The sequence below is a fragment of the Molothrus aeneus genome, chromosome 13, assembly GCF_037042795.1.
Source record: "Molothrus aeneus isolate 106 chromosome 13, BPBGC_Maene_1.0, whole genome shotgun sequence".
NCBI classification, from domain to species: Eukaryota; Metazoa; Chordata; class Aves; order Passeriformes; family Icteridae; genus Molothrus; species Molothrus aeneus.
This window is the reverse complement of record NC_089658.1, coordinates 7,579,428-7,596,170: the sequence shown is the minus strand read 5'-3', so window position 1 is coordinate 7,596,170 and position 16,743 is coordinate 7,579,428. Positions and strand designations below refer to the sequence as shown.

Genomic DNA, 16,743 nt, shown 5'->3' with positions numbered 1-16,743 from the left:
AAATAGACTATGAAACAAAATTTTGAAAGAGTAATATCTGCTGTTTCAACTGTAAGTATTTTTGAAACTACTTGTAGCTTGGACTAGATAAAGATATTAATTTCAAGTCAAACACTGCAGTAGTTTACATCAATGGCAAAACACCAATTAATTTCTTGAATATCAACTCACAGCTTGAGGTCTGGAACAAACTGTGTCTCCAGCATGTGGGCGTCAATCACCACCATTCAGCTAAAACCATAACCATTTAAAAGCTTCACACCTTTATAATGGTCCCGCTCTTGGTTACAAGTCAGAACTGTGTCTGCTTGATGTGGCCATAAGCAGCTTACTAAAAAGCAGAGACTGGTCAGATTTACCCCAGATATTCCCCAGCTGAAGAGTCAGTGGAAAGCAGCTAACACGTTTTTCCATTTTTGAAAAGCACTGAAGTCTCCCTTTCCCAGCCAACGTGTATTTCACATTATGCCATCAATGCCAGTAAAAGCTTGCAGGAAGGGGGTTTAGGTGACAGAGTTCACACTCACCACTACCCCACAGCTGGCTAATTCACATCCTACTGCTGTGTTTTAACCAAAGTTTTGCAATAGAGTAGAAGGCTGAAAGGGAGAGCCCTGCAGCAAAAATTATCAGTGAGCATTTTACAAAAATGCACCACAACTGCAGGACTGCAACCACATCATAGGTCTGAGGGAGCAGTATATTCAAGTAAGCAAGATGAACAGGCAGCACAAACACTGACATAAGAACATTTTCAGAAGAAATTAAGAACCCTGACCCATTAGACACACTCACATGTATCAGCAAGAATAATTTTGGGGCACTTGTTTCATTTTTTAAATCCTCTCTCCTGTTGGCGAAGGGAAAAAAAAGTAAAACCAGATCAGGTATCTTGTAGCTCTGCCAAAGTCTTTTCATTGAAATGTACCAGAAGAAAAGGAAAAGTATTTTAAAAAACTGAGATGGATTTTTTTAAAGACTGCATTTTATTTAGACTTCCGTCTCACACATGGTGTTTCCTTTGCCCTCAGGTTCTCAAAGGGCTAAGAGCTGTGTAAGCTCATCCTCCACTCAAGCACATGTTCTTTCAGTCTCAAGATCCCTAAATTAATTGTTGCTTTTAAAAACTTAGATGTAAATCTTAGGGCCAGTATATTACATGATGACAGGCTTGCTTCATGTCTTTTGCTGTGCTATGCCACCTGCACAGAGGTTTTCTGTTGGGTGGCTATAGGTGTACAGAACACACTTTTATTAACAAGTACCAATGACAGTGCAGCTGATCACTGCTGATTTACCATCAGCAAGACCACACAGAGGAAGGAAGGGCACTGCAGCTCTGCCACGGAGCTGTAGGGAACTGTTACAGTTCAGCTGCACCTTCCACTGGACAGGGCTGTGTGAAAGCTCTGGCCAAAACAGAAAGGTCAAGACTAGGCAAAAAAAGGTATTACTAGTGTCATATCTGATTTGTAAAGTGTCTGTCAGGACAAACACGCCTCATCATTTGGTCCACTCAATTCTCCCTGTGCTTGGTAACTCAATTCTCCCTGTGCTTGGTACAAAATACAATTTCCAAAGGACTGACAGAGGGTGAGGAACCCTTCACAGGAAGGGTTCTAAAAATGTCTTCTAAAAGGTTTGCTTGAGAAGGAAATTTTCTCCTCTGGTTTTGAAATGCACACACCTCTCATTGCACCCCACAAAGTCAATCTATTATTCAAATATCTCCAGGGAGTGGTTCTTGTGAAACCCTGCAGAGTTAACCTATCCTCGGAGACATGTAAAGAGCTATTTTCATAGCAGTTTCAAGCCTTGTCCTCCTCCCTGTACAAATATTTAAAAAGTGATCTCCACCCTCCACTTCCGAGACCTGCAGTCCTAGTGTCCAGACACATTCAGTTTCACATAACAGAAATAAGAATAGATTCACTGGAAAGTATATTCACAGCAGAAACTGCTGTGAAGCTTTTAAAAATCAAAGCCCTGTTACTAAAACCCATCCCATTTTTTCCTTCCAATTTTGCTTTTTTTTTTTTAATTAGGCTTTATTGCTTCACACTTTCCAGTCTTTCCTTCCACTTTTCCATACCTCATATAACAGGAGAGTAGTAGGTAGAAAACGAAGATTCTGAAAAAAACTAATGATACAATTAGAATTCACCAGGTCACCAAAACAAAATTGTTCCCAAATCTTACTTCTAAGAGTAAGAACTCATTGGTTAAAAAAAAAAAAAAATCACCAATGGACACAGTTTTAAGCTCCACATCAAGCCCTCCACAGTTTTGCCTGTTGTAAATCCCTCCTGAAATCCCATTCAGCTCTGGCTTTGCACTTTGCCTGGTATGCAGAGGGACAAGAGCTATGAACAAGTGCTGGAAAAGCTCCACTGGCCTTTTCCATGGCTGACAGGACCCCCACAGCCAGCATTTGAGCTGTGCCTGTACAGCTGCTGCTCTGGAGCCTCCACACACCCAGATCAGGCCTTATCAAGAAGGGATTCTCTCCAAATCAAGTGCTCTTCTTGTTCCCTGCATTTCCTAGTCTGAGGTACTTTCACATTACAGACATCAGTGTTAATGGGTTAATCTTTTTGCCTCTGGGACACAGATATGACAGCACTATTGTGTGATAAAACATTCCAGACTGTCAGATTTGCTCCTGTATAAATTAAGGAAATTGGCTTGGCATGCAGGATTTCCCCCGTGCAGTATGGGAATAGGGAATATGCTTCCTGAACTGGCCTTACACAAAACATGCAACTCTTGTGCTGCTACTGAGCTGATGGAAAGAAGGAAAAAGGAAGAAGGCAAAAGAGATGAAGACATGGAAACAAGCAAAAAACCCCAACAAAACCAAAACAAAACCAAAAAGCATTGATCTGCAAATAAAAACATGCACACATACACAGTGTAAAATTCAGGAAATCTGAACATGCCCCTAATCAGACAATCCTCAAGCAGATCAGTTTAAAGTAAGGCATACCACTTACCCCAAACTCTGCAAAAGGAACAGTTACGGCACACTGGAGATAGTACTTCCAGCAGGAGTACTTTTCCAGCACCACCTCTTCAGCACACAGCCAAGAGGCTTACGTGTCAGCTGTTTGCATCCACGTTGATGGGTGCTCAGAGATAAAGAGGTGTGCCCGTGTCTGTGTCTAGGAGGGTGCTGCCTCACTGCATGGCTGGCAAGCAATTACACAGCTCACATGTCCCTTTTATTCCTAGAGGCAAACAGCATTTCAAAAGAGATTTGTGCAAGACCTGCCTTGGAACAGATCTAAAGTTGCTGCAAAATCACCCACACATCTTTAAACAATTACATTGTTCCCAGCAGGGGTTTTCATTCAAAAATGCAATAATGATGGATCACACCTGCTCAGTTATAGCTTTACATTTTTTACCTCTGGTGTGAGAATAGAGCAGTCTTTAATGCAAACTGTTTCCTTTCTGTTGAGGCTCCGTGCTGGTGATTAGAGTTGACATGGGCAATGGGGAGAATGAAACCAAAATCCCCCAAAGACAGAAAATGAAGACACTACAGGTCTCTCGGTGGGATTTGTACAGATTTGATTCTTCTGCAAGTGAACATCAATTCATACAATTTTTTTTTTCACTAAGGCACTACACAAAATTACACTTAGAGTGTTTTATGTGTCACTCCATCTGTTCCAGCAGAAAAACTGAGAAAGTGATGCAGAGTGCAGAGGAGTAAGTCAGTAGTCCTGTCACAGCAGCACTGCCACCACACTGCAGCGAGGCAATAACCACATTCCTGCTCAGCCTCACCCTGCTCTGGGCTCCAGCAGCAGCCGAGTGCTTGGAGAACTGGTCAGTCAGACACCAGCCAGCTCTGTCCAAACAAGGGACAGACACCTAAATAATGTTCCTGCTTAGTCAGCACTTGCTTAGATGTGCTTTGTTAAAACCTGCCAGATCCATACAAGTGGAATATAAGCACATCATGACAACTGTTCATAAACTCAAGTACCTGTTGTGCTGGGGGAAGAGAACTAATGAGTATGCACTTCACCAAAATGTTCTGAACTGCACTATTGTTTTTCTTAGGAAAATGTGTGACCTGGCTTACTTTAGTTTTGGTCAAAATGACACTTTCTGTGACTTCTGGGCCTTTTCTGTAACATAAACAACATGAAAAAAAAATCCTCGGTTGCTTTCAATTGTTCTGCCTGACATTTTACTGTTACAATGTTTTTAGTTTCAACTGTAGACGAATTCTAAGGAATTGCAGGATCACTGTCCAAGGAGTGCCTCTTTCTTGGAAAGATCTAAATAATTTTAAGGGTGCTCAAAATACATAAGAACTTGCAAAACTAGGTACAAAAACACAGCTAGGAAGGTTTAGCCTCCAAACACTGATGTCACTTTTACTTGGCTGAAGGTGCTGTACAACCATTCTTCACTATTGCTGCAACTGCAGCATTTTGAGAGCATGAACTGATGGGCACACAAAGCACTGTGAGAATGAGTTACTACAGGAGATACAGAAAATGATGATCCCACCCAGAAAGGGGGCACAAAAGGGGAGCAGCAGGTCTGATGTGGTGAGAACCTTGCACAACCGGCCAGGCAAGGAAACAGCAGATTCTGGACTATGTTTCCAGAAAATCAGGAGACACTAGGAATGGAGAAGCCAGGAAATGAAACAACAGTTAGTTTTGCAATTGCATTTGCATTTCAGCATCACCAAACCAACAATCAGGCAGCTGGATTTCAAAGGTTATCTCAGTTACACAAATGAATGAAAAGCAGCATGGAACTGGAAAAAAATAAAGAATAAAGGCAGGAATGTTGCAGTTGGTTATTCAACACTCCCCATACAGGAGGATCTTCATGCAGCTTCAACTTCTGTGCAAAAAGCACAGCACCATCTCTGTTCCCTCATCACTTCCTAACATGTTCATGCTCCATGGTAAGGAAATACTGTAGATAAAGGAAGATTTGCAATGCTATTTGATGAAAACAGTTGATCTGTCCCCCTCCTGGGAACAAGAGCTTTTGCCTCACAAGTTGCCTCTTTGCACTCTCATCAGAAGCTGCTTTGAAACATCTGTATAAAGTGAATCAACTCCAGAGTAGCTGGGGAAAGTAAAGCAAGCATTTTTAATTTCTTTTAAGCAGTTCCACAGTACTTACTTCATCCTCAACCATTCCCCTCTTCCTCTAATAAATGCATTAAGCCACTGTGGCTTCCAAATGCTTCCGTGCTTTTTCACTAGCTTCTAAACAGGAAATTCAGAGCAATGCTCAGCATCTCCCTAATGTGACAATCCTGACCACTTGGGGATCCACCTCCTTCCTCACAGCCCAACCTTAACATCTGGAATATATCATTGCACTGTACCTACTCTTCACAGGATCAAGGAATTATGAAGGACAGTCTTACACAGATACACACATTTTCCAACTGTTTCTGACAACCAGGAGCCACAAGGGTCTCACCCACAAAGTTGGTCATATTCACAGGTGGGAAATATTCATGACTCTGACCACCCACCAATTCAGCAGCACTTTCAAAGTCAGAAGGGCAAGAAAAGAGAGCACACTTTATCTCTGCCCACAGAAATAACCACCAAAGGGTAAAGGAGAAAAGAATAAGAACCACACAGGATAGTAAGAATTGCATATTTCTTTAAGAAATTGTTTGGTTTTCCAGGAGATAAAGATCTCCAGCAGATAAGCAAACACATGAAAATGCAGAATAAGAGGAATCATAATTTAAAAAAAAACGCTAAAAATCTAAAAGCTGAAAAAGGAAGCAGTTTCATATGTGCAGGTAGAATATTAATGAAATGGCATCTCAAAGAAAACATGTGCAGGTACTCATGCTAAAGAAAGTGTGAGTTGTGCTCTGCCTATATGGGTGATTCAGTAGACTGCAATACATGTCAGTCAGCCCATCCTCTTTGTTTAATTCCATTAAAGCACACACTGTAAATGGCCAGAGGAAAATATTTGCTGCTTCTTAAAAAAACCCAATATAGACATAGATATATTTCTCTTTTGGAACAATAAAGTTCTCAGCTATCTTCTACTTTGTTTCATAGGCCAGATAGATAGAAAATAATTCTCCAAGAGGTTACACTGCCAAGCTTATGAATGATACCAGATACATCCTGCATTAGAGAGGAATAATCTGGCAAAATAAATTACCCTGATTAGGACAATTAGGAGTCAATGGAGAAGCTCAGCTACCAGACACCTGAAGATACTTCCTAATCATTGTTAGATAAAAGTGAAGACCACACAAATATGATACAAATGGGACTATAAAACCACATCATTCATCTAACATGATGTGGGAAAACAAAAGGGTGAGGCAGGAAAGAACTGCAGTGCAGAATTTAATCCACCTTTTCATCCTTTGGATTGGGAAATACATGGGGGTTTTGTTTTTCACAGGAAGTAAACACTTTTCCTTGCTAATCTGGTAGTTAATTGGAAGATTCAACAACATTATTTTCAGCAGCCACTGCCATTCTTTAGCATTATTGCTTTTCTGTAATATTGAGATCTAAACTAACAGGGGTCACAGTATAGAGGATTTCTAACATTCTGTTCTTCTAGTTACTTCTCAGCAAGTTAAATGCTTTCTCATTATTTAGGTGCCATTGAAATACCCAAAAATTTTTAAGTCCATCAGAAGTTTTCTGAAAGCAGCTAATCACAAGGCATCGTGGCCTTTTGGAGCAGGACTAATGTCATCATTCTTCCAGCAACCAGTGAAAACATCCTGCTCCCCAGAACATTTACTGGTTATCAAAGTTACTGAACAACTAAGCCATATCCATTTCTAGTGAGATGGAAAACTCTATTATCTATGAATACCAGGCACAACATTAGGAATAATAAGTTACTGGTGAAAATATTTAATCAGTGGGATTTCTTAAATTAATGTAACAAAAAGGACAAAATAAGTTCATAGTTGTCTGTGGGAAAGCATGGGAAACTGTCAGTTAAAACCCTGTCCAGCAACTAGAAAAGGTCATTCTTCTACTCCTCAAATCCAGCATCACAGGACAGTCAGAGATGCCAAGCTAGGAAGGGTACACGATGGACAGAGATGGAAGGATAGATCTAGACTGATAAAACTGAGGCTCACAGCTAGCATTCAGTTCTCCCAATGTTTTAAAGATCAGAAAATCTTGTCAGAAGCATCCTTGCAGGTGCAGAGCTCACTGGACCTACCTGAGGTCATGCTGCCATGGGGAGGCAGTGAGAGCAGTGCAGGCTGGCAGCAAGACACTTCAAAGAGTTTGACAGGTGAGTGGCAGCTGTGAATAATCTGCTCCTAAGAGGTCTCAAAAAGAAACTGAGCCTTTAATTTCAGAGTCTGTAATAGCTACGGTCTGAGAAAGAGATTTTTCAGCCAGTACTGAGCAGGACTTGTTCAGTAAATATGTTTGGAGATAGTGAGTGTATGTGATGCTTCCATGCCTCATAAATGCTATGAAAAGATTAGAAATAACTTGCTGATAATACACTGGCCATAACTTAACATGCCCATTACATAATAAAACACCACTTCTGTCTGAAATAGGCTGTATTCAATAGGCCACACCCTGTTCTCTTCAGGAAGTCACTAATAGCAAAGCAGAAATCTTCACAGGAATCTTTGTGTGACAGCAAGACACAGCCACTTTGGAGCATGCTTGTGGCTCGAAAGTGTGACTCAAACTAAAGCAAAGCTAAAACTACAGTGTTTGAGTGGGCTTTTCTTTCAGGAATTGAAAGCCAAGCCCCTGCTTCCACTCTATCCTCCCTTGAACAGCTCTGGAACTGCAGCACAAATTACCACTGCCCAAGCCTTCTCCTGAGGCCCTGCTGTCTGCCAAACTCCTCAGACAGTGCTTTGGCAAAATGCTGGCTTCAATTCCTGTCCTAGCACAGCTTTCTAGAGCCTCAGGGAAGGCATAATTCAAAAGAAGCACAGATTAGCAGCCTGATCTCCTCAACACAAAGTTTCCATTCAAAAAGCCTGCTGTTTTTCAGCCTGAGTTGCCAACAATATTTATCTCACTGCTCAGATCAGAATCCTGTAATACAGCATGAATTATAGTTAAATCCTGATACACAGCAAAGACTCCTGAGATAAACAGCACAGCAAACCAGAATTTCTTACACTAATTGGTGTTATATAGGAATATATGAGCAAAGAAAGCAAAAAGCAGCACAAGTCTAATGCCACAGTTTGCCCATACCTTTCCTTTTAGTTATTCCCAGATGGAGGGAGGGCCCCAAGATGGCTGTAGAGTAAAGCCTCATCTGAAACCTGGCAGCTGTTGCCAGCTTTTCATGCTGTAGGTGCCTTCCTAAAGAATTCTTTCACAACATTTCATGCACACAAAGCATCCTCAAGTTTCACTTGAAATGACCTACAGTAACAGGCAATTCCCTACCTCTACCCTTAGAAGCCTTCAATTAAAATTCAGAATGGTTCTGTCTATAGCTAATAAATGGCTTAGGCAGCAGTGAGCTTACAGAACAAGCACCTCTATAACCTAAGTTCCAGAAAAAATACACAAAGCTTTTCTATGAAAATAAATTGCCAGTCAGAATGCTCTAATTGATCCAAGCAGTGCAGGTTTCCTGTTGAAAACTGTGTCAGGGAAATGTGTATGCAATTATTACACCATACAGTGCATACAGACTGTGCTGGCTTGGTGAGACACCAAATAGAAATGTTGTATGCTTGTGAGGAACTCAAAAATCTCACACAAACTGCCAAACCAACTTCACAGAACCATTGTACACCATAACTGAGAGAGGCATCAAACCTCTGAAATGAAGAACAGAATAGAAAGGTAAGTAATAGGAACAAGTCACAACAAAATGGGAGTATGCAATGGTCCCACAAGAGTTTCTATATGAAAAGTCTCATTAAAGTAGGTGCTGGTGTTTCATCTTCTGCTAAAAGACTGCAGCATTTGGTTTGATTTTAAATCAGTGCATGTGATTTGCTACAGAAGAAACTAAGAATCCAAGAATGATATTTCAGTCTCAAAAATAAATTAAGTTTGTGAAAAAAGAAAATCTCAGCACTAATCAGTACAGCTGGAGTGCCTATAGTGGAGCTGTGCTAACCAACCCACTCCCTCCTAGAGAATTGCCTCACCAAGATCTCAGTTTTTCTATTTATAACAACAGTTGTATCACAATGTATCAAAACATATTTTTTAAAAATAAATTTTATCCCTATGTGACAGTATTTAAACAAATTCAGAAGCAGGAACTACACTGTTTCTTAGTTATGAAGTAAAACATTTTAGAAGACCAAATAAAAGTTACTCCTTTTGCTCCTTCCCGTTGTCTAGAGCTTATTTTTCTCCTCCTACTAAGATACTTCCAGATCTTTTTCCATTAACTGCTTTTAAGATTTTTTGAGGTCATTCTAAGTTTTCTATAGATTCAGAATTTTTGTTTGTCTTCTTTTTTTTTAACTTTTTTTTCTTAAGGAGAAAAAGTTACTATTTCTCTTTAATGCCATTGTTAGTGACATGCTTAAAGAAGCCTAGCTGAATTAGATTCCCAGCTTGTTTTTACCAGGCTTAATTACTAAGGCTACTTTGTTTAAGACTGTTATAAATGAAAGACATGTGGGAAACATGCAATTATACTGAAATCCAGGAAGACTGTGGTGAAGGAAAGGGTAGCAGCACCAAATGCTAGCATATTGTTTTGCAGTGTAAAAAAGAATTCCAACATTATCAAAATTTAATCCTCAAATAACTTATGCTATTAGAAAACACTGCACCAAAATGTGCTAGAAATAGTTTGTGTAACACATTCAAAATGCACATGTAATGCAATAAATGAAACTATTATGTAACAGTAAATTACAGTGAAGCAGCTACAACAACCAAGCCATCCAAACAGCACAGGAAAAACAAAAACAGAAAGCCAAGCATCACTGTTTACAAAATCCTTTTTCCCATTTATTTTATATAAACTTTTCATACACTGGGGACGACTATAAGGAAACAGTAAGAAAATATGTTTATTGAACTACATTTATTAATGTCTCACTTCTCTGTCATAAACGTAAGTCATCTGTTGATCTGGAGGAGAAAAGTCATCTTAAGACATTCAATGCTAGACATCAAATAAAACCCTGGGAAAGCCTTGTGACCTCCAGAGAAGTGGAGAAGAATACTGTTTTCTGTTCTCTGAACAACTCTTCCTTGGTTATTTGCAGTTTATAAAACTGGAGTCTTGATTCATGATTAGAAAAATGCTGGTAAACACATGGCTAGAAAGGATGCTTGATTACAAAATCATGCTTGGGCTGGCATGGCATGACTTAGTCAGGTGGGTACATATATTCTGAGTTTCTTCCAAAGGAGAAACAAAACACAGGAATAACAGCCCACCTTCCTATTGCTTTTATGATAATTAATTTTAAGATTCAAGTTGTTACTATATGATTGAACAAGGAATGTGAACTAGATGAGCTCTCATGGTTCCTTGCTAGTCAATCTTTTTTTATAATTAAAAATAACAGCCTGTGCAACACACCACGTTCATGCATTTTATCATCCCTTTAGCAAACATGGTAACAAACACGTTGGTGCACAGGGCAGTTAAAAACCCTGTCATTCTAAAGGACTGTTTTATTCAGTATAATTTATCTTTAAATGCTAATAGGAACACAGGAAGAAACAGAGGGGGGAAAAATTCAAGCAGTGCAATATTTGAAAATACTGAGTTATTTTGTTCAGTATTTTGAATGTTTTTTGCACAGCACACTCTACTATCAGGGGTCTAATTGTACCTTCCCTGCAGAACAAGTTTGCCACAGAAGACAACGTAGGCTGATGATTTGGGACCGGAACAGGCATCTTATGGCTCCTGGATCGAGACATAGCTCACTGCAGTCATTTATTTATTTTATTAATAAACTTCCCCTGGTTTGTATTTAAGTCTGATTTATTTATGAAAAGCAATGATAAATGCATACAAAAGAGCTGCAGTTTTGTCATTTAACCCCAAAGTCTGTGTTACATAACCCAAGTGTACTCCCCAGCTTTACTTTTCCCTCTAGAACAGGAGGATGCAGCAATGCTGAACTCTCAAAATCAGAATATTCCAGGCAGCTTGTTAAAGTGCAGCAACAGTGTTTCAAAACTCTGAACAGAACAGCTGGCACAGTCAGCTCAAGGAAAACAATGTGATAAATCTTCTGAAAATAAACAGAGAAGAGAAAGTGTTTACATACCTAGGTTTAACAGCTGTGAATGGATCTGTAGTTTTCCAAATGTGCTTCACTGACAAGTTTCCTGACACAGGTCAGATCTCTTGAATACCATAGTCATGCAAAAAGAGCCATTTCTCATCTACAGGAAGCATCAGCAGAGAAAGAAATAAAACCAAAATAGTGTAGTTCAGACTAACAGTTCTAACATTCACAGGGCATGGGAAGCTGCCAGCCCCACACAAGCACCCTCCCCACCTAATTACATTCAGCTGCTTGTCATGTGGTCTTGCTGACTGATCAAGTGATCTCTTTTCCCCCTTTTAAAGTTAGCAAAGCAGCTAACCAGATCTCCCTAAACCAGGTAATACACCTCGAACCTCTGCATAAACTACTGACCCTCCTCCTTGTCTTAGGGAGAGCAAGTTGCAATGTGTGAGCACAACTTTTTCTAAGTATACCAAAAAAATAAAATACAGCAAACACAGTAGTCTCTTATATTGAAATACAGAGAGCACCAAAGTTCCCCAAACTGGTTTTACTTCTCACCTTTACAGACAGCAGAAAAAGCTACTGATTACAAAACTGGCAAAGACACCACAGAGAGAGACCGTGTGAGCAGAATCTGGAAGGATTTGGGAGGACAGTGGCAGCTGTACCATTGGGCTTTGTAGGCATCTGTGTCCAGTGCTTTCTGCTGAACCACTTCTGTTGGCAACAAGCTCCAAGAAGAGATCAGAGTGAGGATGTTGCCAGAAACTTTCTGAAACACAGACACTAAAACTACAAGCTCCTGTCCCTGCACGGTCCTAAGAGACACATGCAGACATTTTAAACATTTAAATAAATGTTTAAAATGGAAATAAAGCTACTGCTTTAACACGTAAACCAGCTCTTCAATGAGTCAGTTCACAAGAGTCAGAATCCACAGGTCTGCCTGCATGGAGAGCCCTGCACTGGGATGAGACAGGACCTTCACAGCCCCACGAGGGGGTCCCCTCTCAGACACCCCAACATTAGAGATGCTCACAGGAGAGCACTGAAAGCTGTGGACAAAGCAACTTTTGCACTCACCGTGTAAGATTTAGCTGATGTGAGCTTTTGCAGACAAGTGTCCTTGCACATCCTTTCTTGTCTCAGTTTCTTTCCTCAAGCTGCTTCAAGAGCAGCAAAGAAAGGAAATTAAGGTGGTGTCTCCAGCTAGTCTCCAATCTTATAATTTAAGAAGTGCTGCAGACAGGCTGCTACAAATATTTAATATATGGATTCATCTACCAGTAACAAAGACAACTCCACAAGCTTCTTAACTCTCACTTGTTTCAGTGCTCAACTATCTTGACTCTTTTCATGTGAATCAAGGCAATTTTTTTTCCTTGCCCTGGTGAACATCTAAGTTGTATAATACAGAGCTGGAACACTTTTTCATGCCCTGCCTTAGCATTTTTCCAGCATTAACTAAAATCCATTTCTTTGACATTTGCTTAGAGGTTGTAATTTTTTAAAACTCTATCCATTCTTGGCTCAATCCAATCTTCTGAAAATTTCACCAGTTTTAGAGGAAAAGGCCCTTTTTTGCTCTCACATGCAATTAAAAAACAGAATTGTGTTCAATTTTCAGCAACATGCACATTTTTAATATTTAACTGCTTGCTTCCCTGATCAATACCAGCACATTTGCTTAACTGTGAAGAAATATTCAGACCACAAGCACACTAGAATGTCTGGTAACTGCTCCAGAGTGCAGAAGGAGGAACAGGATAAGAAGTGTTGACAGACAAAGCAGCAGTTCTCCTGCCATGTTGCAAGCAGCCCTGGGGGGTAACTGCACACACACTAAGCACAAATTGTCTGGAAGCCTCAACTTCAATCTCTCTCAACGTAAATGGAGCTCAAACTCTTCCATATAGTCAGATGTTTGCCATCTTTAATGGGAAAACAATTCATAAATAATCCCCAGACTTCAGTGTTTTATTTCAGGATGAAATGAGGCTGCTCAACTTGTCTCTTACCAACTTGGTGTGAAGGACACCAACTAATTCTTCCTTCCTTCCAGGCAAGAGTTTTATCCACAACAGTAAGACTTTGCCAGAAAGGTACAGCTAAAATAAAGCTTTCTGTGTGAGGGTGAAGTTATGCTGATTTCAAACTAGGAGTTATAAACTGGAAGGACATCAATATTTGGTTATTTATAATCTCTGTTTTTAAACAAACACATTTGCAGCCTCTCAGCAAGTGCTGCACAGGCAGCTGAGGCAGCCCTGCTGTGGTGGCAGGAAGCAAACACGAACCAAGCAGCAACAGCTGGAACAGGAACCACTGCAGGCAGCCCAAGGTGAGCCTTCCTCCCACTGCTACCCCACTCCTAGGGGGCTGAAGGAGCTTGGACAATTTCTTACTATATGTAGGGCATCAAAATTACTGAAACTGTGAAATGTAGTTTTAAAGCTCCAGCCCTACAAAGGAATACCTATCTGCTCAGTTACTCAATATTCCCAACGTTTTTACAAGTTTTATGAACAAGATTATCTGGATGCATGGAATTTATGCTTTACTTGTAAAACTTTTCTATGCTTTACAGGCCTAGGAATTTAGGAGAAAATTTGAGGAGTTAAACACAGTGAACAGTGTGGAGCATTCTTCAGTGTAAGCATCAGAATATTTGCCTTCACACACTCCTTGAGAAAAGTTGCAGGTGTCCAAACTGTCCTGTAGCAGATGTTTCTCCTGTAAGAAAAATGCTGGATTGTTACCTGCCCCCAGAAATAAAGACATCTGCCACTGGAGACAGGAATAAGAGAAGAACTGGATCTAGTAACAGCCCATTTCAGATAATGCTACAGAACACATCCCTGTTTCCAAAGCCAAGAGCAGTGCCTAACATCAGTGTCATCTGCCCCTGCTCTGCAGTAGCATGCCAGTACTTCAGGGCACAACTGAAAGGACAAGATAAATTCCATATAAAAGACTTTTTTCTTTTGCTTTCCTCTCACCAATATCCTTTAAAAATTAAAAAAAAAAAAGACAACCCACACTAACAAAATCAGCTTTCACATCAGAACTGTTATAGATGAACTTTGCCAGGACCAAATCATGAAATATCCCTTGAGTGATTAAAATAAAAGTAGGTCAGCAGGTCTTCCTGCTACCCATAGGCACAACTGCTAAATATTTAGCAATATTATAGAGTAAAGTAAAACTTTCATTATGTTCTTTCAACTGTAAGCCAATCTAGGCAATTTCTAGTAATGGTGACAGAGCTTTCTTCTAGCATTGCATGTGATAAAGCATTGGCATATTTAAGATCTGTAGCATTTTACATAAAAAGGAGGTTCTTAAAAACAATCCACTCCAAGAGAGTCTCCAGATAACTAACTTGCAAGAATTACCAGGGTCTCTTCAACAATAAAAAGTTAACAGTAAAATAATCAACAAATGAAAAGCATCAATTTTGCTTTCATGGAACACCATACTGCCTAAAGACAGGAATCCTTTGCAGCTGCTGGGTACTCAGCACTTCAAAAAACTTTAGACCAAACTCTGTCATCAAAAAAAACATCAAAAGACTGCTTCCCAAATGAGATTTATATATGGTTATATTTGACCTCAGAAAAGATTAGTAAAATTATCCCAAACAAGTGATTCTAATTGATCTGTCAATTCTGTCAAAACTGCAATCCTCTGCCTCCACGCCACTTTGTATTATGCAGTCTGTCCCAAGGCAAAGCCAAGTGGAGATGCCTATTCCAGATCTAAATCAAAAGGGGAAGGAAAGAACCCTTAATATTTGAATCAGGTTCTCTCTTATTACAGTTCTGAAATATCAGAAAGCAAACAGTATTAAAAAATACTGTTGTACATGTCCCTGTATAAGATGGTACAACACCAAGAAATGGTCAAACCAGGTTTATTTAAAATAGCAATAAAAAGTGTATGAATAAACATTATTATTTGTTTTGAGTGAAATGAGCAAATGTGATCATTTTGTATGTAGGAAATTGTATTTTGGCAACATTCACACTACTCAAATTACATAAACTGTGCTCAAAAGAACATTTAACCTAAAGACGGATGAATTATGATGTGCTACAGTTCTTCTGTGAGACTGTGTTGGTTCACATTTTGTAAGACCTACGCAGTGCAGGCCTGAGTGCATGAAGAGAGCACCTGGAGCAGCACTGCAGGAGACACCAGCAGCCCTGCACTGGGTGAGGAGCTGTAAAAGCACACCAATAATCTGATGTCTCTATCTTCAGCCTGAAGAGCTACAAACCTCATTTTAGATCAATGATCTTTATCTACTTTAAAGGGTTGATGACTAAGTGAGCTTTTTTAATTAAAAAACAGTTTCTTTACAGGAAGCTGCTGTGCCCATTTAAAGGAACATGTGCACTACAGCTACCTAAGAAAGGATTTTCAATGTTTTACAATCCTATATCAATACACCTTTGAAAGTTTCTGTCATATTTTTCTCCACACTTCAGCTTCATTGATATGTGTTTATTCTTGGCACTATCTGAGTTATTTGAAAACCAATCTCAGCAGTGCTGGGTTTGCTTTCCAGCACAAGATTCTGTTCACATCTTTTCTGATCTACTTAATAGGGCAAGTGGTTCATCATTGTCCTCACAAGCTGTCAACAGTGCCTTTTGCACTTTAACTCTGCTCTCAGGAGGAAAAATGGAAAGGTTAATTATGTGAACTATGTGGCAGACAGAGAAGTCTGCTGCTTCTGAGCTACAGCAAAGTATTGCTTCTTCAGTGTGTTGTTTGATCTTCCATGCAATAAAGCACATGAAACCAAATTAAACACCTGTGATGCCTATTTTTTTCTATCATTTCTTAAAGCATGAGCACCATTAATATGAGAGCTCCTTCATATTCCCATTTATTCAGTGACTCCCCAGGTTAACTAACCTGACTGGTTGATCTGCCTTCCTTCAGGGTGTGCAGGAGGAAGGGGTGGGCTTAGAAAGGTGGTGATTCTGCAGTACATTATCAAAGTAGGGCTTTCAGTTCCATTGGCCCCATTCCACTCCCTGTGTGACTCCCAATTACTAAAAATGTTACTGCTCCCATTCTTCATGCTCCCACAGGATGCTAGGCTGAAGAAAAATTCCCTAAGGCTCAACACACCACACTCGAGATTATGAATGCAATAAGGACTTCTTGGAACAAAGCTCCAAATTTGCAATGCAAAAAACAAAGCTGAAATGAGGACACACCTCTTAGCCTGATTTCCTAAGGAAACAAAGCTCATTAGAGAGGGGCAGAGACACTGAATTTCTATTATTTCTGCCTTCTCCCCCAACATTTGATCTGCTGATCAGCTTTAACACTCCTTTACAGAGGGGAAGAAACCACAAAGATCTGAATTTCCTGAACACTTTGTGAAAAAATGGCAAAAAAATGGCAGACTAGACAAAGGGAAGACTGGGATGCGTGCTTCCTCTGAAAGCTGGCAGAGTTTCCAGTTCTGCAAGGGAAACCCACCAGCTGCCCAGGTTGTACCTGCTGCAGCACATACTGTG

General features: G+C 39.9%; 1 protein-coding gene across 5 annotated transcripts in view; it reads right to left on the bottom strand.

The window, feature by feature from the left end:
- Nucleotides 1-16,743, bottom strand: part of RAB27A (RAB27A, member RAS oncogene family) — a 32,929-nt gene that overhangs the window by 8,928 nt on the left and 7,258 nt on the right. Inside the window, exons 2-3 of one of the 5 annotated variants that reach the window (XM_066558791.1) lie at nucleotides 11,240-11,357; nucleotides 2,994-3,227 (exon numbers count right to left, since the gene is read on the bottom strand). The exons of 2 other annotated variants lie outside the window; for them this stretch is intronic. The gene's annotated coding sequence lies outside the window, so the exon portion shown is untranslated. Of the gene's footprint in view, nucleotides 1-795; nucleotides 825-2,993; nucleotides 3,228-11,239; nucleotides 11,358-16,743 lie in introns of those variants that run through there. 2 more of the 5 variants (XM_066558788.1, XM_066558792.1) reach the window with 2 other exon arrangements.